The 23,938-nt window shown below is 45.3% G+C and overlaps 1 protein-coding gene across 2 annotated transcripts in view; it reads right to left on the bottom strand.

Moving 5' to 3' along the window:
* Nucleotides 1–23,938, bottom strand: part of tenm1 (teneurin transmembrane protein 1) — a 1,669,493-nt gene that overhangs the window by 800,088 nt on the left and 845,467 nt on the right. For both annotated transcript variants that reach the window (XM_078412545.1, XM_078412546.1), the window contains one exon: nt 22,107–22,209. The gene's annotated coding sequence lies outside the window, so the exon portion shown is untranslated. The remainder of the gene's footprint in view (nt 1–22,106; nt 22,210–23,938) is intronic.

Genomic DNA, 23,938 nt, shown 5'->3' with positions numbered 1-23,938 from the left:
TCCTACATTAATCACATTTTATTTCCCCATTTCTCACCAATCGCCTCCGGTTGCTACCAGCAGGGACAATTAACCTGTCACAAAATAAGACATCAATAGTGCAGGGGTAGAGTCAGGGCTTCGTTAGGTACAAAGACCACCACCTGGACCATACGCATAGAATCTACAGCCAGGAAAGGCCTCACCAATGCCTCAACTTCCCCAAAAGATAAAGGAAGCTCAATGCAAAGTTCAACACAGTTGTACATGGATAGTCAAGGACATAAAGCGCTGGAGCAACTCAGCAGGTCAGGCAGCAACTCTGGAGAACGTGGGTAGGTGACGTTTCGGGTCTGGACCCTTCTTCAAAATTGTAGGGGGATGGGGAAGAAAGCTGGACGAGAGGAGGGCCAGGACAAAAAATAAACAACTAATAGGTGGACACAGAGATGGGGGGGGGGGGGGGGCGGAGGGGGTTGGGGGGGAGGGGGGGGGGTGTCAATAGGCAGATGATGGGAACAAAGGCCAGAGATTAGAACAGTAAGGTGTGAGACAAACACATTGAAGGGTTGCAAATTGTGAAGCTAGAGGAAGGAATGTATGGGGGTATGGAGGACAGGGAGAAGTGGGTGTGAGTCCAGGTAGGGCACAGGGAATGGGGAGAAGAGAAAGAGGGGGGGGGAAGATAAAGGGGGGGGGAAACAAAGGGCCTGGGTGTGGGGGAGAAATGAGAAGGGATGGGGGGGGGGGGGGGGAGGGGAGGGGGTTGAGAGATCACCTAAAATTGAATAATTCAATGTTCATACTGTTGGACTGTGCCAATGCACCAACATTTCTTCTGTGTACAGATTTGCTGGTTATTGTTAATTGAACTCTGTGCTAATTTGCAGCTTAAATGCTATAGACATTCGTATCAAGGAACATAAGACACTGACGAGTGCTGACATGTGCATGGCCACATTGGATAAAATGGATAATATTGGGTAATAGGAGCAGTATGGTGGCACAGCGGTAGAATTGCAGCCTTACATTGCCAGAGACCAGGTTCAATCCTGACTAAGGGTGCTGTCTGCACGGTGTTTGTAGCTTCTCCCCATGACCTTTTTCACTCAGAGAGTTGTAAATCTGTGGAATTCTCTGCCTCAGAAGGCAGTGGAGGCCAATTCTCTGGATGTTTTCAAGAGAGAGTTAGATAGAGCTCTTAATGATAGCGGAGTCAGGGGGGTATGGGGAGAAGGCAGGAACGGGGTACTGATTGAGAATGATCAGCCATGATCACATTGAATGGCGGTGCTGGCTCAAAGGGCCAAATGGCCTACTCTTGCACCTATTGTCTATTGTCTATTGACCTGCCTGGATTTTCTCTGGGATCTTTGGTTTCCTCCCACACTCCAAAGACCTACAGGTTTGTAGGTTAATTGGCTTGGTATCATTGTAAATTGTCCCTGGTGTGTGTAGGATAGTGTAAGCATATGTGGATCGCTGGTCGGTGCAGACTCGGTGGGCTGAACGGCCTGTTCCCGCACCGTACCTCTAAACAAAACGTAACTAAACAAACTCTCTTTACTCAATTCAATTTCAGAAGGGCCGGAGACCCGAATGAGAAATGATAGATGTTACAATAATGCTTGCAGTGGTGGAAAGACTGTCAAAGCTGATAGCATATTATTAGGAAGAATTTTATTAATTCATATCTACTGTGGCTAACCCAGGAAGACTTGGTGATAAAATGAAGATGTTTCTTTTCCCGACACTAACATCCCTTATTCTGACGGACACAAAAACAATCACAGATGAAAAGATATAAACTTTCTGCATGATAAATATCCCCAACATGACAATCCATCTTTGGTCAAACTGCAGCTTTGCACCAATTGATTCTCAGGGTGTACACAGTCAGAACCGCCCTCTTCGTCTTTCTGATACCTCCCGCTTCTTCATTTCCAAGTAAAGCAAATGAAAACGCATGATTAAAAAGGTTCAAACATATCACTCTATTCTATTAAAGCAGCCACACTCTAAACAATCTCTCCCCCACTGCTCAAGGTGAATAATCAACCACAATGATCGTAAATCTCATTTAGTTCCTGATTTGCAGCTACAGGAAACCTAAAGCAGGCCTGTCATGCTGAATAAATTGCTCACATCTGTGAGCATTCGTTGAATTTCTGCCCCGCCCACAAGGAAACTGCTCTTCCTATTCCTGAGTACTCCCAGCCTGTGCAATCTCTACGTCACAAAACCCAATAAGAAATTACTTTTCTCCAGATCGGCTAAAGACATTACTTTCACAAATAATTAATCTTCGGAATAATGGTTTGATAAATATTTAATCTGTTCATGGCAAACAATGGATTTTTACTTTCCCACTGTCTCTAAACAGTATTTCACTTATTCAGGTAGAAAAAAAAAAATCATGCTAATATTTCAAACTGTCAGAACTCCTGAATCGAGATAGGCCACAGTGGATTTGTTACATTTAGTGCGGATCGGACTGGAAATTCAATGACTTTTTATTTGGTATGCACTGCGGGATTGATCTGAGGATCAAGGTGGTCCCTAAAACGTGAATGGCATTTCTGTAAGTATGTCACCAACAATGGGAAACAGATCGACACAAAATGCTGGAGCAACTCAGCGGGACAGGCAGCATCTCTGGAGAGAAGGAACGGGTGATGTTTTGGGTCGAGACCCTTCTTCAGACTGAAGAGGGGTCCAGTCCTGAAATGTCACCCATTCTTTTTTTTTTAGATTTAGAGATACAGCACGGAAACAGGCCCTTCAGCCCACCGAGTCCGCGCCGCCCAGCGATCCCCGCACATTAACACTATCCTACACACACTAGGGACAATTTTTACATTTTACCCAGCCAATTAACCTACGAACCTGTACGTCTTTGGAGTGTGGGAGGAAACCGAAGATCTCGGAGAAAACCCACGCAGGTCACGGGGAGAACGTACGAACTCCGTCCAGACGGTTCCCGTAGTCAGGATCGAACCTGAGTCTCCGGCGCTGCATTCGCTGTAAGGCAGCAACTCTATCGCTGCGCCACCGTGCCGCCCTCTCCTTCTCTCCAGAGATGCTGCCTGTCCTGCTGAGTTGCTCCAGCATTTTGTTTCGATCTTCGATTTAAACCAGCATCTACAGATCTTTCCTACACGTTGGAAAACAGGTTCTCAACTCCTCTCCCTCCACCCCCCCGGGTAACACAACTACCACTCACAACCGACCCAGGAACCCGCCTGAATTCCCGTCGGTCGGCAGGTAGACCCAAATGCAGCACACGGAACTGACCTGCTGAGTTACTCCAGCATTTTGTGTGTAATATAGAGGCTTTTTAAGGCACTGGTCAGGCCACATTTGGAGTATTGTGAGATTTCTTTGGGCCCCGTATCTGTGGAAGGTGGTGCTGGTGTTGGAAAGGGTCCAGAGGAGGTTTGCAAGAATGATCCCAGGGATGATTGGGTTAACATATGAGGAGCGTTTGATGGCTCTGGGTTTGGACTCGCTGAAGTTTAGAAGGTTTGGGAGGCATCTGATTGAAACATACCGAATAATGAAAGGCCACCCCCATCCACTCCAGTGGATGTGGAGAAGATGTTTCCAGTCGTGGACCAGAGGGCACAGCCTCAGAATAAAAAGGTTGTACCCTTAGAATGGAGATGAGAAGGAATTTCTTTAGCTAGAGGGCAGTGAATCTGAGGAATTCATTGCCATAGATTTCGGTGGTGGGTATTTTTAAAACGGCGATTGACAGGTTCTTGATTAGTAAGTGCATCAAAGGTTACGGGGAGAAGGCAGGAGAATGGGGTTGAGAGGGAAAGATAGATCAGCCATGATTGAATGGCGTTGCAGTGTCGATGGGCCGGATGGCCTAGTTCTGCTCCTAATGGTCTGATGGTATATATGTTTGATTTTCCAGTTCAGGGAGTTAATTGTGAAACAGCTATTTATGTTTGCTGAGAAGATACGGATTAAGCTGTTCCTTCACTTATTTCAGAGATTGTTTTGTATTTATATCAGCCAACTCATTAACACCACACCTAATGAACACAGTGGCTTCAACAACGCAGCAGCCGAGTTGCGCCCTAACAGCACCAGAGGCCCGGGTTCGATCCTGACTACGGGCGCTGTCTGTATGGAGGTTGTACGTTCTCCCCGTGACTGCGTGGGTTTTCTCCGGGTGCTCCGGTCCCCTCCCACACTCCAAAGACGTATAGGTTTGCATGTTAATTGGCTTAATAGGTAAAAAATTGAACAATGTCCCTGGTGTGCAGGATAGTGTTGGTGTAAGGGGGTGATCGCTGGACGTGGCGGACTCGGTGGGCCGAAAGGCCTGTTTCCACGCTGGTGTCTCGAAACTAAACTAAAAACCTAACTTATTGAATCCGTGCAAGTTTACTCTACCCCCAAAATAGAATGGGAAACTGTAACTCATTACTAAATCCTTCCTGGCTAAATTAAAGTCCAAACATTCCACAATGGGACATCAGGGAAAACTAGCCACTGGACAAATAATGTAAAAACCTGGACTAATCATCAAGGACAAAAAAAAATAATCAAATCCCACCACAGCAGATGGTGAATTTAAATTAGGCTGATTAATTAAAAATCTAGTATCAGAGATGGCATCATGAAATGACCAGGTTGTTGTAAAGACCCATCTGGTGCCCGAATGTTAACTGTGGAAGGAAATCCACTTTAGTCTCAATACGACTCCAGGCAACAACAATTGTCAACAACAACTTACAAAGTCACTCGGGGAGAGTCAAAGAGTAAAACAGCGTGGAAACGGCCCAACTCATCCATGCTGACCATTCTGGCACTTCTAGGTCTAGTCCCGTTTGCCTGCATTTGGCCCAAATCCCTCCAAACCTTTCCTATCCATGTACCTGTCCCAGTGTCTTGCAAATGTTGTTATTGTTCCTGCCTCAACTACTTTCTCTGGCAGTTTGGATAGACACAAAGTGCTCAGCGGGTCAGGCGGCATCTCTGGAGAAAAAAAAGGAAGGGAGGCGTTTGGGGTCGGAATCCTTCTTCACACAGCTTGGCGGACCTTCATCTCAGTGTGTTTGTTCCACCACCTTCTGTGTGAAGAGATTCCCCTCTCACCTTAAACCTATGCCCCCTAGTTTAGATTCCTCTTCCCTCGGAGAAAGAATGTGTGCATTCACCTTATCTATGCCACTAATTAATGAAATCTATCATGTAAAACCTTCTCTTTATTGGCTTTGGGTCGAATTCCAGACTCACCGGTTCGAGCAAGTGTAAATTCCTTCAGGTACACCTTCGAGGATGTTGCCAGGACCAGAGGGTCTGAGCTGTAGGGAGAGGTTGTGCAAGCTGGGACTCTATTCCTAGGAGTGCAGGATGATGAGGGGTGATCTTATAGAGGTGTATAAAATCATGGGAGGAATAGATCGGGTAGATGCACCGAGTCTCATGCCCAGAGTCGGGGCATCACTGGAAACATCCTTTCCACGTCAACGATAAGGGGATCTTATTGAAACGTATAAGATTATTAAGGGGTTGGACATGTTAGAGGCAGGAAACATGTTCCCAATGTTGGGGGAGTCCAGAACCAGGGGCCACAGTTTAAGAAAAAGGGGTAGGCCATTTAGAACGGAGATGAGGAAAAACGTTTTCAGTCAGAGAGTTGTAAATCTGTGGAATTCTCTGCCTCAGAAGGTAGTGGTGGCCAATTCTCTGAATTCATTCAAGAGAGAGCTAGATAGAGCTCTAAAGGATAGCAGAGTCAGGGGGTATGGGGAGAAGGCCGGAACAGGGTACTGATTGAGAATGATCAGCCATGATCACATTGAATGGCGGTGCTGGCTCGAAGGGCCGAATGGCCTACTCCTGCACCTATTGGCTATTGTCTATTGTCTATAACTCAATCTAGGCCTTTCATTATCCGGTAGGTTTCAATGAGATCCCCATCATTCTCCTGAAGTCCAGAGAGTCCAGGCCAAGATCCATTAAACGCTTGGTGTGTAAAAGAATTTGAACTGAATGGTTATCAAGTATTCAAAATTCCTTGAGCAGATAAGAATATTAAACCGTTCTGATCATTGTATAAATGGGGAAAAAAACACCACCTAATTCAAAGCGTTAATAACACAAACTGGTGCTAAAACATTGAACGAGGAAAACAAATATAGACATGATATTATGATCTTTCTGTCTGCGATACCTCTGCAAACGTCTGGAATTATGAATTTATTTTCTGGAGACATCTGTTATTTATCTAGGAGCGGCACAGTTATACAGTGGTAGACTTGCTGCCTTACACCAGAGACCCAGGTTCGGTCCTGGCCACGGGTGCTGTCTGCACGGAGTTTGTACATTCTCACTGTGACTGCGTGGGTTTTATTCGGGTGCTTCAGTTTCCTCCCACGTTCCAGTGAAGTGCGAGTTTGTGGGTTGACCTGCTTTGGTAAAATTATAAATCGCCCTCGTGTGTAGGATAATGTTCGTGGACGGGGAGATCGGTGGTCGGCGCGGATTTGGCGGGCTTGTTTCTGCGCTGTATCTCTGAAGTCTAAACTCTAAAATCCTCTGGAAAAATATGCACCATTTTGAATTGAACTTTGTAACGCTCTTGACAGAAGCACTTGTTAACAATATTATTGTGCACTTATCTTTTCTATTATTATATTATTCTATTTTTTCATTTAGTTTAGAGACACAGAGTGGAAACAAACTCTTTGGCCCACTGAGTCCGCGCCGACCAGCGATTCCCTGCACACTAACAACATCCTACACACACTGGGGACAATTTGCAATTTTACTAATCCAATTAATTTACAAACCTTGTACGTCTTTGGAGTGTGGGAGGAAACAGGAGCTTCCGGAGAAAACCCACGCAGGTCACGGGGAGAACGTACAAACTCCCTACATGACAGCACCCATGGTCAGGATTGAACCCGGATCTCTGGCGCTGTGAGGCAGCAACTCTACCGCTGCGCCACCGCCCTTGTACCTAAAGAAGAAATGGGGATGATAGGTGGGGTCTGGTACCGATGGTTGTAATGTTAAGTCTTTAAATGTTTCTGCACGGATTATTCCAGTTCAATCATGCAAAAAAACACAGGGTTCATCTGGATCACACTCTCGTCACTGCGACTATGACAAGCAACCTTCTGTCCAGAGCTGAGGGTGCCAACATTAAAGTGGCGACACTCCAGATCCATCAGCAATTTTAGCGAAGTTTTTCCCGTACAGTTATAACACGGACATCTGCCCAGCAGTGTAGACAATTAGTCAGGGAAATCCAATTCATAAAAGGAGAGCAAATCCAATCTGGCTAATTGCCATCCTATCAGTCTACTCTCGATTAACTATACTGTTTCAAACAGGGGCGGCACAGTGGTGCAGTGGAAGATCACCTGCCAATGATACAGCACATAATAGCGCAGCAGTACCACAGTGCAATAATACTATCACACAATAGGTGGGATAGATTCCAACAGGTTTCCAGTTTTTTCCTTAACATCTCTGAACCAGGGACCACAGTTTAAGAATAAGTGGTAGGCAATTTAGAACGGAGATGAGGAAAAACTTTTTCACTCAGAGAGTTGTAAATCTGTGGAATTCTCTGCCTCAGAAGGCAGTGGAGGCCAATTCTCTGAATGCATTTAAGAGAGAGCTAGATAGAGCTCTTAAGGATAGCGGAGTCAGGGGGTATGGGGAGAAGGCAGGAAGGGGGTACTGATTGAGAATGATCAGCCATGATCACATTGAATGGTGGTGCTGGTTTGAAGGGCCGAATGGCCTACTCCTGGGCCTATTGTCTATCTCTGAATCTTCCTGTTCCTCCCTGACCCTTAAGCTTTCTTAGTAACTAATTTATTCAGTTTAATTCGGAAATCAAGCTGAAAATCCTTTTGGTCTTAAAGTTTCAATGCGTTAAATTTGCTAACTCATGACTTAGTGTGGGTGAAGATGTCTCCTTTTCTAAATCGCTGTTTTAAGAAAAAAATCAGGACTCTGATGGTTTACTGATTAAATCCAGCCTGTAACTGGAGATCCAAGATTCTGCTGAGTTAGTTAGTTGGTCTTGCCCAAGGTAGCAATGAGATTAATCCATTGACCCAAATGAATGTTGCAGGAAAATTGATGTCAGTGGGCATTAGTGATAGAAGATTGCTTTTGGCTGACAGGCAACTGAACCATCCTACCACAACCAGAGAGCAGTGCTGAACTCCCTCTCTGATGACCCTCAGACTATCCTTGATCGGACTTTGCTGGCTTTACCTTGCACTAAATGTTATTCCCTTATCATGTATCTGTACGCTGTAAATGGATCGACAGTAACCATGTGTTGTCTTTCTGTTGACTAGTCAGCATGCTACAAGAGCTCTTCACTGTATCTCGGTACATGTGACAATAAAGTAAATTGAAACTGAACTGAACATATTTGGACACAGATGTCAAGGATGACTTGACTGCAATGATTCATCATCTTCATGAAGCGCAATATAAAGATGTGCGGGCAAACTAACAAGGACATTAATATGTAAAAACATACAACGCAACATATGTTGAGTGGACGAAGGAACAGCAGACTGAGAGTCAGAGAAAAGCAAAAATATAGCAGAGATATAGAAGATAAATAGAACAACCGAATCAAAGATATACAAAAAGCAACGACAAATCAATCAAAGGTGGAGCCCTCAATGGTCAATTGTTGCCTGCAGAGTAGGCGATAATGAGTTATACAGATAGTGCTAAAGGTGGCCGAGCACTTCAACTCCCACTCCCAGTCTCACCTTTCTGTCATGGGCCTCCTCCAGTGCCATAGTGAGGCCCACCGGAAATTGGAGGAACAGCACCTCATATTTCACCTGGGCAGCTTGCAGCCCCCCTGACATCAGTCTGAAGAAGGGTCTCGACCCGAAACGTCACCCATTCCTTCTCTCCTGAGATGCTGCCTGACCGGCTGAGTTACTCCAGCATTTTGTGAATAAATACCTTCGATTTGTACCAGCATCTGCAGTTATTGTCTTACACTAAATAAATCACAGTGCATCCATAAGATAGACACAAAATGCTGGAGTAACTCAACGAGTCAAGCAGAATCTCTGGAGAAACTGGATAGGTGACTTTTTGGGTCAGGGCATCTGCAGTTATTTTCTTATATATACAGATAGTGAAACTGAACAGGACGGCAGTGAAACTAGGGTGGGGGAGGGGCGAAGAGAGAAGGGATGCAAAGGATACTTGAGGTTAGAGAACCAATATACATATTCCCTGTGATCGTTCTGTCCTGGGCATCCTCCAGTGCCAGAGTGAGACCAAACTGGAGCAACAGCACTCCATATTCCACTTGGGTAGCTTACAACCCAGCGATATGAATATTGAATTTTCCAATTTTATGTAACCTCCAACAAATCCTCCCCTTCTCCTCTTCCTCAACCACACTGCCCCCTCTTTCTTGCCCCCCCCCCCCCCCCCGCATCCCGGTACTCCACCTGGTTTCACACCAATTTCTCCCCTTCCCTTCCCCCTCCCGCGCCTAATACATTCCATCCTCTAGCTTCACAATTTGCAACCCTTTCACCAGTCTCTCTCACACCTTCTGCTCTATTCTCTGGCCTTCGTTCCAACCAACTGCCTATCACTCTGAAGAAGGGTCTCGACCCGAAACGTCACCCGTTCCTTCTCTCCAGAGATTCTGACTGGCCCGCTGAGTTAATCCAGCATTTTGTGTCTATCTGCCTATCAAAAGTCCCATCTCATCTGTGTTCACCTATTACTTGCCACGCATTGTCCAGCCTCTTCTCAGTCCCAGCTTTCTTCCCCCCTTCCCCCACTCCCTATAACCAGTCTGTAGAAGGGTCCTGTCCCGAAACATTACCTATTCATGTTCTCCTGACCCACAGAGTTACTCCAGCACTTTGTGATCTTTTGACGTAACATATGCCATTTGCTAGGACTCTAGTCAGTGAATCTAAATGAATATTTGCTTTAAATCAAACCATCTTTAAAAAATAAGTTACAATTAGGTCCAAAAGTAACTCCCTTTGGTCATATTCCCCGCCCAATCTTTTCAAACGATCACCACAATTAATTTTGTTATTACTTTAGCAGCGATGAAAACTAGCAACATTTAATTTGGACGCAAATCTGGAGTATTGTGTACAGTTTTGGTCTCCTAATTGGAGGAAGGACATTCTTGTAATTGAGGCAGTGCAGTGTAGGTTCACCAGATTGATCCCTGGGATGGCGGGACTGTCATATGAGGAAAGATTGAAAAGACTAGGCTGTATTCACTGGAGTTTAGAAGGATGAGAGGGGATCTTAGAGAGACATATAAAATTATAAAAGGACTGGACAAGCTAGATGCAGGAAAAATGTTCCCAATGTTGGGGGAGTCCAGAACCAGGGGCCACAGTCTTAGAATAAAGGGGAGGCCAATTAAAACTGAGGTGAGAAGGAACTTTTTCACCCAGAGTTGTGAATTTGTGGAATTCTCTGCCACAGAGGGCAGTGGAGGCCAAGTCACTGGATGAATTTAAGAGAGAGTTAGATAGAGCTTTGGGGGCTAGTGGAATCAAGAGATATGGGGACAAGTTGGGCACAGGTTACTGATTGTGGATGATCGGCCATGATCATAATGAATGGCGGTGCTGGCTCGAAGGGCCGAATGGCCACCTCTTTCAATTAACATTGAAAAAATCTGTCCCAGGTCACCCATAGAGATAACAGCTGCCTGTGTGAGACTGTGACAAAGCAATCAATGCTGATACCAATTTTAACTGATTTCGTTTTTTATTACTAGGATGCAAGTCAACCTTTTCCTGCAGGCCATGTTACCCAACGCACCTCAATAATCAACAATTGTTCCTTCTCTTGTCGCTCCTTCCTTACTGACTGGTTTTTGTCAAATTGTTCTGTGAAACATGCTGTAAGCGTTTACAAAAGCTCTTAGGGCAGCATGGTTGCACAGCGGTAGAGTTACTGCCTTACAGTGTCAGAGACCCGGGTTCCATCCAGACTTCAGGTGGCGTCTTTACGGAGTTTGTCTATTCCCCCTGTGATGGCGTGGGAGCTCCGGTTTCCTCCCACATTCCAAAGACGTGCAGGTTTGTAGGTTGATTGGCTTCTATAAATTGTCCCTAGTGTGTAGGATAGAACCAGTGTATGGGTGAACGGAGGTCAACATGGACTCAATGGGCCTGTTTCCGCGCTGTATCTCCAAATGAAACTAAAAGACAGATGAATTAATCATCGGTCCTGAGCAAATAAAACAGAATAAGCAAAAACTGCCTTTGTCCAACAAATCAAACTACACTTCCTTTCGACCCGAAATGTCACCCATTCCTTCTATCCAGAGATGCTGCCTGTCCCGCTGAGTTACTCCAGCATTTTGTGTCCATCTTCGGTTCAAACCAACATCTGCATTTCCTTCCTATAAACTTCCTTTCCAACGGGCAATGGAATCTGGCCACATTATTTGAGCATTCTTTTAAAATGGCATAAAGGAGTAAAGTCAATCTTGAATTGAACGTGCTTTTCTTAGAATGCGAGTGCTTTCAAAACACTTAAGTACTTTTGTCACAATGGGGAGACCTATCACCTGATCTCCCTAGCTCTGGGCAAGTCAGTCTGGCTGGGCTGGATTAAATGACCTTATTTATATTCTGCAAGAAAAAGACCAGACAAATACATAAGGAACTGCTCCTATTTTTATACGAAATGGAAAAATAAAATATGGACCGCAGGGCTTGACTTGTTTGTGGTATCGCAGCAGAGCAATTGTAATAACCTGTCAATTTTCTTTGTTTGATGGGGCCACATTAAAACAATGGACAAGCACAGCTGAAAAAAACAAAACCAAAGATGTTGGAAATGCGAAACAAAAACAGGTTTTGAGAATATATTTTGAGAACCCATGTGGCACGGTGGCGCAGCGGTAGAGCTGCTGCCTTACTGCGACAGAGACCCGGGTTCGATCCTGACCCCGGGTGCTGCCTGTGTGGAGTTTGCACGCTCTTCCTGCCACCGTGTGGATTTCCTGAGTGCTTTGGCTCCCTCCCACATCCCAAAGACGAGTCGGTTTGTCTGAGCCTGAAGAAGGGTCTCGACCCAAAACGTCACTCATTCCTTCTCTCCAGAGATGTTGCCTGTCCCGCTGAGTTATAGACAATAGACAATAGGTGCAGGAGGAGGCCATTCGGCCCTTCGAGCCAGCACCGCCATTCAATGTGATAATGGCTGATTTACTGGCTGAGTTATTCCAGCCCTTTGTGTCCATCTTAGGTTTGTCGGTTAATTGGCCTCCGATGATAATAATAAATAAAGTTGCCCAGATATGCCGGGAGTGGATGTGAAAGTGAGATGGCATGAAGCTAGTGTGAATGGGTCTTCCATGGTTGGAGTGGACTCGGTGGCCCGAAGGACCTATTTGCGTGCTGTACCTCTGAACTAAAGTGAACCATTTTGGAATGCATGGAGTGATGGTCACTGTCTTCAAAATAGTCCAACAAAGGTAATCCCTCCACTTGACGAGCAATATTCCCCAGCATTACTCCTTCCCCTGCTAGTCTATCTACATACAATGCCAAATACTCTCTCAACATACCTCAACAATTTCTTCCCCATCTCCCTCCCCGACCCTTTTCCACGGAAGCATTCCCAGTTAATATTAATGTTATCCCTTGCCAGCCGACTCAAACATGGTGCGCTGCGCTGTTATAATAATAAATGAAAACCAATCTTAAACTTCACTGCAATAACCCATGTATTGCCAATTTCCATTTCCTTTGTGTATTCATTGCATGATGTGGCTAACATAAACTTGTAAAATTTAAGAAGCTGGTGACACAAATTGATCAATCTGTGGCTGTGGCGATGTGCAGAATTCAAAGCATTTTGCTTTAAAAACACATGAAAAGAAATACGAAGCATATGAGTCGAGAAGTATAGCTTGAGTACAGAAGTTAGGATAGTGGAAGAAAATAACTGCAGATGCTGGTACAAATCGAAGGTATTTATTCACAGAATGCTGGAGTAACTCAGCAGGTCAGGCCGCATCTCAGGAGAGAAGGAATGGGTGACGTTTCGGGTCGAGACCCTTTGAAGGGTCTCGACCCGAAACGTCACCCATTCCTTCTCTCCTGAGATGCTGCCTGACTTGCTGAGTTACTCCAGCATTTTGTGAATAAATACAGAAGTTAGGATGTTATGTTATAGTTGTGCCAGACGTTGGTGAGGCCGCATGTGGAGTATTGTGTTCAGTTTTGGTCACCCTGCTAGAGGGAGGATGTTCTGAAGAAGGGTCTCGACCCAAAACGACACCCATTCCTTCTCTCCAGAGATGCTGCCTGCATTTTGTGTCTATTAGATGTTGTCCACCTGGAGACGGTGCAGAGAACATTTACAATGATGTTGCCAGGACTTGAGGGCCCGAGTTACAGGAAGATCCTGGGCAGACCAGCACTTTATTCCTTGGAGCACAGGAAGTTGAAGGGTGATCTTATAGAAGTTCTTTCACAGCTCTAGGATGTAGATCCTCAGGTCCTTGCCAATTATCAGCTTTCAATTTTACTTGTTTCTCCAGAAACATTTTTTTCGACTAATACTTAATTCCTTTAGAAACTTAGAAACATAGAAAATAGGTGCAGGAGGAGGCCATTTGGCCCTTCAATCCAGCACCGCCATTCATTGTGATCATGGCTTATCATCTACAATCGGTATCCCGTGCCTGTCTTCTCCCTATATCCCTTGATACCACTAGCCCCTAGAGCTCTATCTAACTCTCTTTTAAATTCATCCAGTGAATTGGCTTCCACTGCCTTCTGTGGCAGAGAATTCCACAAATTCACAACTCTCTGGGTGAAAAAGTTTATTCTCACCTCAGTTTTAAATGGCCTCATCTTTATTCTTAGACTGTGGCCCTTGGTTTTGGACTCCCCCAACATTGGGAACATTTTTCCTACATCTAGCTTGTCTGGTCCTTTTATCATTTTATACGTCTTTATAAGATCCCATCTCATCCTTCTAAACTCCAGTTTGTAATTTTCTCTCAGCTTAATTCTCTGACGTATTACTTAGTGCAAGCAAGTTTTTCATTGTACCTGCAGCTCACTGTACCTTTGCATGTGACAATAAATATAACTTGACGATATCTGGTAGGGTTTGTGTGTCTTCTGCCCATAATTTACACTAGTTCTACCTTCTCCCACATTCTCATCCACTCCCTACATTTTCGGGGGTAATTTTACAGAGGCCAATTAGCCTACAAACTCACATGCCTTGAGGAAACCCACACAGTCACAGGGAGAACGTACAAACTCCACACAGATTTTTTAGCTTTAGAGATACAGTGCGGAAACAGGCCCTTCGGCCCACCGGGTCCGCGCCGCTCAGCGATCCCCGCACACTAACACTATCCTACACACACTAGGGACAATTTTTAAAATCTTATTTTTACATTTGCCCAGCCAATTAACCTACATACCTGTACATCTTTGGAGTGTGGGAGGAAACCGAAGATCTCGGAGAAAACCCACGCAGGTCACGGGGAGAACGTACAAACTCCGTACAGACGGCGCCCGTAGTCAGGATCGAACCTGAGTCTCCGGCGCTGCATTCGCTGTAAGGCAGCAACTCTACCGTTGCGCCACCGCACAGGTGAGGATTGAACCCAGGTCTCTGGTTCTGTGAAGCAGCAACTCAACCTGCTGCACCACTGTGCCGCCCCATCGATCGTTGAAGCATTCAACCGATTTATGTTTTGCAATTTGTTCTGGACATTTGGAAATTTGGTTACTTTTTAAGATTAAGTTGCATTTTGAATGAAATTAATTGGCCCATTGACAAATTGTGTCAAAATGCTGCGTAGGAAGGAACTGCAGGTGCTGGTTTAAACCGTCGATGGACACAAAGTGCTGGAGTAACTCAGCGGGTCAGGCAGCATCTCTGGAGAAAAAGGAATGGGTAGCCCTTCTTGAGACTGAGAGTCAGGGGAAAGGGAAACGATAGATATAGACGGTGATATAGAGAGATGAAGAGCAAATGAATGAAAGATATGCAGAATAGAGACGATGATAAAGGAAGTAGGCCATTGTTAGCTGTGGATTAGGTGAAAAACAAGTTGCAGACAATGAGACTAAACAGTCAAAATACTGCTGTTCTGAAATAGAATTTGTCACTGTACAAATTGAAACATGAGCATCTATTATGAGTGTTGACATAAAAATTGCAATCAAAGATTATGCAGACACTGAGGTTTGCTGACAGGAACTGTGTTAAACTGGGAAGATTTCTGACAAAAATAATGTTATACATTTCGGTTTCTTTCAAAGTACCATTAATTTTTAATTTCATCAAAAGATCAAGTAAAATTCCTCCTGACGAAGAATTACACTGCTATTTCAGACCCTCATTCAATGTCTTTGTTCAGTGAGGAAAGATGTTTCAATGCAGCCACTATCGTTTCCCCAGGGAACTGGATTCGAAAGGACAGAGGTTTCAGGTGAGAGGGAAAACATCTAAGAGAGATCTGAGGGAATTTTGTTTTCTACACAGAGGGTGATGCGGGTATGGAACAAACTGACGGAGGAAGTTATTCACACAAAATGCTGGAGTAACTCAGCAGGTCAGGCAGCATCTCAGGAGAGAAGGAATGGGCGACGTTTCGGGTCGAGACCCTTCTCACTGACGGAGGAAGCGGTTAAGACAGGTACAATTTCAACATTTAAACCACACATGGATAGGTCAATGGATGGAAAGATTTGGAGGGATATGGGCTAGACACAGGCAAATTGGATTATCTCAGTTCGAAAACTTGGCTAACATGGACATGATGGGCCAAAGGGCCTGTTTCTATGCTACATAGCTCTACGACCGTTAGATCACCGGCTGCTTGCCTTGGCTAATACCTGTGGTGGACGTCAATAATACATGAAAGTAGCAAGTATGGTAAACACAAACTTCTAGAGTAACTCAGTGGGTCAGGCAGCATCTCTGGAGAGAAGGAAATGGTGACGTGTCGGGTAGAGACCCTTCCTCAGACTGAACCAGCATCCACAGCATCTGCTCTTCCTTCCAACGCATATTCTAACCGCACGGCACGGTGGCGCAGCGGTAGAGTTGCTGCCTTACAGCGCAAGGGACCCGGGTTTGATCCTGACTACCGGTGCTGTCTGTACGGAGTTTGTACGTTCTCCCCGTGACCTGTGCGGGTTCACTCTGAGATCTTCGGTTTCCTCCCACACTCTAAAGATGTGCAGGTTTGTAGGTTAATTGGCGTGGTATAAATGTAAATTGTCTCAAGTGTGTGCAGGGTAGTGTTAATGTGTGGGGATCGCTGATCGGTGCGGACTCGGTGTGTCGAAAAGGCCAGTTTCCCTGCTGTATCCCTAAACTAAAAAAAGGCTAAACCAAAAACTAAATCCGGTGCCCTGCTCTACAAGTTATGCACTTGGCATTATATAAAATTGCCCTTGTGTAAAGTGCAATGCTAAATTAGTATTTGCACAGAAGGCGAAAACATATTATCCGTTCTTAAATGGATTGCAGCTTTTTTAATTATGGAGGTGTTAACTTGATATTTGAATTACTACCAACCTTATTCTCAGGCATTTTATCTCATCTCCAAAGGGTACGCTCATAATAAAACAGTTAGATTTATTTGAATGCAAATCGAGCTTTCATATTCTGGTTACATTTACTCACACTGCCTTGGCAAACAATAATTAAGTCGTTTATAAAACAGCGACATTTCCTTTCCTTCTCGCAGCTGCAGTGCTGTTTCCCAGCGCTGTCTTTTAACCTTGGACAAACAATGAGCCAGAATGTGAAAAAGCATTATACAACACACTGTCAACGGTACATTTTGTAATATGTAGCTTTGAAGTTTTCTCAAAGCAAACTCTTCCGCGGCAGAAAGTTCAGCCACATTTTTTTTCCCTCTTGGCCGAAACCTTAGGCAATTGGATATTAAACATTGAAAACACAAGAGAGAATATTGAATATGTTAAAAGCATTTTGCAATAAGATGAAAATGCCACACTCGTGTTGACCAATGCTGCCCAGAGAACTACTCATCTGGAAGTAAGGAGTTGCAGCCCGCAGTAACTCTGTAAGGAATAATGCCTAGAGTATTGATCTGTGTTGAGTCAGATGATTGGCTGATTGATTGATTGATTCATTGAGTGGTTGATTGATTGATTGATTCACTTTATTGTCATGTGTACTTTGGTTCAGTGAAATTCTTTCTTCTGCAGACAGTACATAAGTATGCAAAGAGTCGCCACCACCAAGTTACAGAAGTATTCAAAATTGTCCCTCTTCATCTTCCATGCCCCCCTCCCCTGGGTCCCTCTGTTCACCCCCCCACACTGGGTCTCTTTTTGTTCTCGACCGACCGCCTCGAGTTATGCGGGGGGGGGGGGTGGAGTGGGGGGATGGGGATGGGGATGGAAAGGGGGGGGAAATGTCAAAGGACCTGTTTCCACACTGTACAACTGAACGATACAAGAAGAAGTTAAAAAAAAGTTCTGCTCATTTAGATGAGAAAAATAGCATATACTTCGGACAAATGTACAGCTCCTAAAGTGCTTTAGACCCATTGTAGGCGCAGCGGTAGAGTTGCTGCCTTACAGCGCAGGAGACCCGGGTTCGATCCCGACTACGGGTGCCGTCTGTACAGAGTTTGTATGTTCTCCCCGGGACCTGTGTGGGTTTTCTCTGAGATCTCCGGTTTCCTCCCACACTCCATAGACATGCAAGTTTGTAGGTTAATTGGCTTGGTGTAAATGTAAATTGTCTCTCGTGTGCTTAGGACAGTGCTAGTGTGCGGGGATCTCTGGTCGGTGCGGACTCGGTGGGCTGTTTCCGCACTGTGTCTCTAAACTAAACTAAACTAAACATTAACAAACCAACAACTGTCAATCTCAGTATTTATGTCGGGGATCCAGATTTTTTTGCAAACGTTCTGGCAAGTACCTAACGAAGGCAGATTAGCTTCTGATCAAATATTTGTTAGCACCCCGTGGCAGGTTTCGATCACCGCCTGTGAGGTGTCACAACGTCAACTCAATCTTCGGTTTGTCCTGCAAACACATCAAAAACCTTCAACCAGTGTGGAGACACAGCCGATCCTTCTTGACATTTCGGTCCTCGTCGCTGTAAGTAGCTGGATCAGTTCGGTTGGTTGGAGAGGAGAACGCGGGGAATGGAGACAAGCTTTATGAAATGTAACACGAGCTGTCAGGTATGGCCCACTCAGTCTGGCATCAGCTGTCAGTCTGGCTGACTGGTGCGAGATGCTTTCTGAATCGTCAATTAGACCAACAGACAGTGACAAGACAGCAGCCACTGGCGATCAAGGGCAGGAAGCTGTGCAGAAGATCACTCTACATGTTGCTCAAAACAGGACAACTTGTGGCTTTCTTCATGTGTCGGAAGGAACTGCAGATGCTGGTTTAAACTGAAGACAGACACAAAAATGCTGGAGTAACTCAGCGGGACAGGCAGCAAACCTGGATAGGCGGCACGGTGGCGCAGCGGTGGAGTTGCTGCCTTACAGCGAATGCAGCGCCGGAGACTCAGGGTCGATCCTGACTACGGGCGCCGTCTGTACGGAGTTTGTACGTTCTCCCCGTGACCTGCGTGGGGTTTCTCCGAGATCTTCGGTTTCCTCCCACACTCCAAAGACGTACAGGTATGTAGGTTAATTGACTGGGTAAAATGTAAGACATTGTCCCTAGTGTATGCAGGATAGTGTTAATGTGCGGGGATCGCTGGGCGGCGCGGACTCGGCCACGTCAATGGGCGTGGAGTCACGTATGGGCCAAAGTGGGGAGGATTGCAGATCGTCCTCCCAGACTGACATTCAGAAACCAGATGGAATTCTAACGACAATCTGGTCGCTTCACGGTTGCCATTACTGAAACTAGCTTTTAATTCCAGACTCATGTAATTACTTGAATTTGAATCCCCCAACTGTCCTGGTGGGATTAACGCTTTGGATCGATTGTCCAAGACTCTGACAGCTGGACCAGCAACCTCTGCTATCATACCCGTGGCGATACACTGCCCACACACGCTTAGCAACACACTGTGCAATTAATTGATCTTATTATGCCCAACCATCTACAGTTGTTCGTCCCGCAAGATTTCTGTCCTGTTTTCCCGCAGCCTCAGCTGAGATCACTCTAAATCCGGTCACAAGTCTCTTTCTCTTTCTCCCTCTCTGAAGAAGGGTCCCGACCCGAAACGTCACCTTTTCCTTTTATCCAGAGATGCTGCCTGACCTGCTGAGTTAATCCAGCAGTTTGTGTCTCTTTTTCTCCCACTCTGCCTGCTTGATCCTAACATCTTGCCGATCCTACAAATTACAATTCCTTTCTCATATCTCGCTGAACAAGATGATCTTTAAAACTGAGATACTTTTCATACCTTTCATTTGTTTGCTCTTTGTACCTTTTCGTACTCTAGTTCCCCTCTGCTCTGACTCTCAGTCCGAACAAAGGTCTCGACCCGAAACGTCACCTATTCCTTTTCTCCAGAGATGCTGCCTGACCTGTTGCGCTCCTCCAGCAGTTTGTGTCTATCTTCGGTGTAAACCAGCATCTGCAGTTCCTTCCCACATACTTTTCCAGCATTGGATACAGAATATTTGAGTTCTCTCCATCATTGTTCCCCTCATACACACAACAATAATTAGCAACAAATGGAAAGAAGGACACAAAGTGCTGGAGTAACTTAGCGGGCTAAGCAGCAGCCCTGGAGAGCATGGATAGGTGACGTTTTGGGTCAGGATCCTTCTACACAATGAAGCAGGGTCTCGCCCTGGAATGTTATCTATCTATCGTTACTCCAGCACTTTCTATCCTTCTTTGTAAACCAGAATCTGCAATTTCTTGCTTCTAACCAATGGAGAGGGCAGGAGACATGAACGGCGGCACGGTGGCGCAGCGGTAGAGTTGCTGCCTTACAGCGAATGCAGCGCCGGAGACTCAGGTTCGATCCTGACTACGGGCGCCGTCTGTACGGAGTTTGTACGTTCTCCCCGTGACCTGCGTGGGTTTTCTCCGAGATCTTCGGTTTCCTCCCACACTCCAAAGACGTACAGGTATGTAGGTTAATTGACTGTCTAAATGTAAAAATTGTCCCTAGTGTGTGTAGGATAGTGTTAATGTGCGGGGATCGCTGGGCGGCACGGACTCGGTGGGCCGAAGAGCCTGTTTCCGCGCTGTATCTCTAAAATCTAAAATCTAAATCTAAATCTAAAAAACAAAGTGCTGGTCGGCGGGTCAGGCAGCATTGTTGGAGGGAATGGATGGGCAAGGTTTTGGGTCGGGACCCTTCTTCGGACTGCAGTCTCTTGTGTCTCCAGGACCAGAATATTGCCTGATTTCCTTCGAACAGCACAACTGGTGTCAACGCTAGCATCAGCCTACAACGATCAGCAAATTTCCCACAAATAGGGATCAAATGGATCACCTTTGAGCCTGTATTTGCTCAGGGTGTACATTATCTTCACCTCATTGCCCTCTGCCAGAGACTTGAGATGGCCGTGCATCACATTGTAATCGTATAAAAATAATAACTACATCAAGTTACACAATGGTGCAAACTGTGCAAAATGCCTGCAATGTCACACGTCCATTCACATTTCTCAAACCATTGACCTGTTCATCACAACTTATTTCGTAAAGTTTGCAGAACGGAACTGACTTTCTGGTAAATGCAGTGTGGGAGTTGCAAAGGGGTTGCTGACAATTTAGGCCTGGATAGAGTGGATGTGCGGAGGATGTTTCCACTAGTGGGAGAGTCTAGGAACAGAGCTTCAGAATTAAAGGACGTTCCTTTAGGAAGGAGATGAGGAGGAATTTCTTTAGTCGGAGGGTGGTGAATCTGTGGAATTCATTGCCACAGACGGCTGAGGAGGCCAAGTCAGAGGATATTTTTAAGGCAGAGATAGATAGATTCCTGATTCGTAGAGGTGTCGGGGGTTAAGGGGAGAAGGCAGGAGAATGGGGTTAGGAGGGAGAGATAGATCAGCCATGACTGAATGGCGGAGTAGACTTGATGGGCCGAATGGCCTAAATCTGCTCGTAGTAACATCTTACTGACTGGTCGTTTCAGAATTGGATTGGAGTATTGTGATGGGGACATTAGTTAGCTAAGACGATAAAAATAAATATACAGTAATGGACAAGATGAATAGTTATCGGGGAAGAGTTTGGATAAACTGAAAGGTCTGGCTTTCAAAGACATATTCGAGAGGTGCTGATTTTTTTTATTTAAATGAAGGGAAGCATAAAGTGGAGTTGTGGAGAGTGGAGGTGAGTAAAGATACCAATGTTGGGGTAAAGAGAAGAGTTGGTCTGCAGAAGGACAATGGGTGGAGGGGCGGAGAATGCCATTTAGAGTGGAAGGTTTTAATTCTCTGCATTGTTTGGGGAGGGGTGAGGTCACCTCGTGTTGGTGAGGGGGGGGGGGGGGGGGGGATGATTTAATAGGAACCTGAGGGGTAACCTTTAAATACAAAAGGTGGCGGGTGTATGGAACGAGCTGCTGGAGGAGGTAGTTGATGCAGAGAATATCGCAACGTTTACGAAATGTTTAGACAGGTACGTAGGACAGGTTTGGAGCGTTTGGAACAAACGCAGGCAGGTGGGACTAGTGTAGATGGGACATGTGGGGAAGTTGGACCGAAGGGCCTGTTACCATGCTGTAACTCTGAGTGGTGTCATTCCACAAAGGCAGTTGTGAATATGGAGGAACAGTTGTAGCATTACACAGATAGAAGATGCAGGTTAGATAATAATGACAAAACTGCATCCAGTTTTCGATCCGATGCATCCAGTGGGTGCAGCATTACGTTGATATTATAGATTACACATATCGACACGCAGCCAAGCATAGCTCTTTGCATGTGGAGCTGACTGTATCAGTCCGGGCAAGGAGAAGCGTTAATTATGTTTTGTGCGGTTATAATGAAGACCTTAATTGAAATAATTGAACAAAACTGCATAATGGCGAACATTAAGAAGACAAAGGAAACAAATCCTGTCAGCATATTCCTCCAAATACTCCCGAGCCCGTGTTTCCAAATCTTCAACACCTCACAATTTTGTGTCAAGCTCCTCACAAAGTTAAAGGCCTACCTGGATCAGAAGGTGAATCAGTTTTGCCGCCACTACCGAGCATGCTCGATGAGATTCCACATCACAGCAGTGACTGTGAAACTGCACCCTCAGAATTCAGTTCCTTCAAAAAAAGACAAAGAAAGCAAAACGTTAACAAATAGATCAGCTTGTTTGGGGAATATTATCTTCCATAACTCATTGTATCTGTGGATAGACACAAAATGCTGGAGTAACTCAGCGGGACAGGCAGTATCCTGGCACGGTGGCACTGTGGCGCAGCGGTAGAGTTGCTGCCTTACAGCACTTGCAGCGCCGGAGACCCAGGTTCGATCCCGACTATGGGCGCTGTCTGTACGGAGTTTGTACGTTCTCCCCGTGACCTGCGTGGGTTTTCTCCGAGATCTTCGGTTTCCTCCCACACTCCAAAGACGTGCAGGTTTATAGGTGAATTGGCTTGGTAACTGTAAAAATTGTCCCTAGTGGGTGTAGGATGGTGTTAATGTGCGGGGATCGCTGGTCGGCGCGGACCCGGTGGGCCAAAAGGGCCTGTTTCTGCGCTGTATCTCTGAACTAAATCCCTGGGGAGAAGGAATGGGTGACGTTTCGTGTCGAGACCTTTCTTCAGATTGAGAGTCGGGGGGAGGGAGATATGGAAGGGTAAGGTGTGAAAACACAGATCAAAGGGGACGATGGTCAAGGAAATGTAGAATGGTACATTGTCAGCTGAGGGAAGGTGAGAATGAGGCATACAATCAGTGATATTTAATTAGGAGGGCAGTGAAACTGGTTGATGGTTGACACAAAATGCTGGAGTAACAGCATCTCTGGAGAGAAGGAATGGGTGACCTTTCGAGTCGAGACCCTTCTTCAGACTTCAGACTGAAGAAGGGTCTCCAACTCCTTCGTCACCAATTCCTTCTCTCCATAAATACTGCTGAGTTACTCCAGCATTTTGTGTCTACCTTCGATTTAAACCAGCATCTGCAGTTTTTTTTTCCTACACAGTGAAACTAGTTGTATTTGTTCATAGTATCTGTTGCTCTGATCTGAGAGGTGGAGAAAGGCAATGGAGGCAAGATTCTACTTGTGTTCTTTGACCTTCAATGCCCTCAAAATTCATTCATATCAAAAGGGTCATACAGTCATAGAGCTATGTAGCACTTAAACGTCGCTCCTCAGCTTGCCTTGTCCATGCCAACCAAGTTGGTGTACTGTGTTGGTCTCATTTGCCTACATCTGACCCATAACTCTCTGGATAAAAGAAATGGGTGACGTTTCGGGTCAAGACCAGTCTGAAGAAGGGTCTCGACCCGAAACGTCACCCATTCTATCTATCCAGAGATGCTGCCTGACTCCAGCATTTTGTGTCTATCTTCAGTGAAAACCAGCATCGGGAGTTCATTCCTACACAAGACATTCAAACAGTTCTGATCATAATTACATCCACTCCCTCTGATATACCACAGCACACCCATTGTAACTCCAGGATTACAGGGTCGACGATTATCCACTGTAGAAAACAAGGAACTGCAGATGCCAGTTTAGGAGCAAATTGAAAGGCCAGCTGGAGTTGGTGTTCTAAGCAATGGGTGATTTATTAAAACTGGGCTGCAGCAGGAGACCAGTCAAAGCTGATCTGCTGAATGTGACTTTGGAACGGCCTTTACATTCCCAGCTGACAGGATTACGCAGAAACTTGATTAGCAGTAAAACTAGGTCTTGATAAAAGAATGGGGGTTACAGAGAGACTTAATTAGGTGGCAAACTTGGTCCTGATTACAGAATAAAATGATTCTCCACAAGTCTAACTTAGTTGACAGTAGATCCAATTTTATTTTACAACGATGGGT

This window comes from Rhinoraja longicauda, chromosome 15, assembly GCF_053455715.1.
Source record: "Rhinoraja longicauda isolate Sanriku21f chromosome 15, sRhiLon1.1, whole genome shotgun sequence".
NCBI classification, from domain to species: domain Eukaryota; kingdom Metazoa; phylum Chordata; class Chondrichthyes; order Rajiformes; family Arhynchobatidae; genus Rhinoraja; species Rhinoraja longicauda.
Note: the sequence above shows the minus strand (reverse complement) of the source record. Positions and strands in the feature narration are given on the sequence as shown.